This window comes from Sciurus vulgaris (genome assembly GCF_902686455.1).
Source record: "Sciurus vulgaris genome assembly, chromosome: 3".
NCBI classification, from domain to species: domain Eukaryota; kingdom Metazoa; phylum Chordata; class Mammalia; order Rodentia; family Sciuridae; genus Sciurus; species Sciurus vulgaris.
In genome coordinates, this window is record NC_136463.1 from 136,287,603 (window position 1) to 136,289,161 (window position 1,559).

Here is a 1,559-nt window from a genome sequence, read left to right on the forward strand (position 1 = left end):
AGCCATTTTGATCTCAGTATCTTCCATGACCTATGTAGCACTTATGGCTTAGTAGCCCTAATAACATGCATAGCACCTATGACCTGAGTAGTCTCTATTATCTGAATACCCAAGTAGATAGTATGAACTGAGTAGACTCTTAGCAAAGGTAACTTCTATGACTTTGAAGTCTTTCAACCAGAGTATTATCTATGGCCTGCAGAGCCTATATGATCTATATAGCCACTTTGGCCCACTCAGTAACTGTAAGCTCTGTCACCTCTATTTTCTGTGTAGCCTAAATGACCTGCCCATCCTCTGTCACCTTTGAAACCTTTATAAGCTGAGTTGACTAGATGATGGAGTACAATCCTTACCTCTGTAGCTTTTCTAAGAATTAAGTAGCATCTATTAACTGCATACTGTCTATGACCTGAGTAACCCCTGTGGCCTGCATAGCCTCTATGATCTGTGTAGCTACTCTTGCCTGTATACCCTCCATGTAATCAGTATCCATGTAAACTGAGTAACTTCTATGACCAGTGACTTGCATAATCTCTATGACATGAATAATCTATATGGCCTGTGCAGCCTCTATGACCAAAATGGCCTATGAGTTTAGTAGCTCCTATGATATGTGTAACCTCTATAGCCTGAGTAGTTTCTATTTACTAAGTAACCTCTGATTTATGTAGCCTCTATGACCTATATAGCCTCAATGATCTCCTGAGCCTCTATGACCAAATTTGCCTCTATGACTTGTATAGAACTTTATCTGAGAAGCCTCTATTACTTGTGTATACTCTAAGATTGGTGTATTCTCTAAGAACTGAGTAACCTCTATGACCAACATTAACTCTATGACCTGTATATCCTCTTAGGACTGTGTAGCTTATATGACCTGCATAGTCTCTATGGTCTGAAGAGTTTTGATAACCTGCGTAGCATCTATGACCTGTATATTTTGCATTACCTGCATAGCTTCTATGGCATGATAGCCTCCATATCCTATACAGCATCTATGACTTTTGTAGTCTTTATTGCATTAGTACCTAAATAACCAGTGTGGATCCTATGACATCAATAACATTAATAATCTGCATAGCCTCTATGACCTGCTTGACCTTGTAACTTTTGTAACCTTAGAAGTTTGAGTTGTGTATATGATTTAAGTAGCTTCTATGATCTGCTTACTTTTTTGACCTAAAAAACCCTAAATGACCTTAGTAGCCCCTATGCCCTGTGAGCCCTCTATGTTTTTAATTGCTTGCAGTACTTTACTATCCTCTGTGTCTTGCATAGCATCTATGAATAGAGAAACTCCAATGACTGGTATAGCATCTGTGACCTGAGTAGCTTCTATTGCTTGCTTACCCTTATGCCCTGAGTTGCTTCTATGAGTTGAGTAACCTTTATGACCATAGTAACCTCTATGACTTGTATAGAGTATGGCCTTCCTATGTCTACAACCCATGTAGTGTCTCTTACCTGAATAGCCTCTAGTACCTGAGAATCATCTATAATTTGGGTATCCACAATGACTTCCATACACTCTATGCATACTTTAGGTCCTGGGTAGC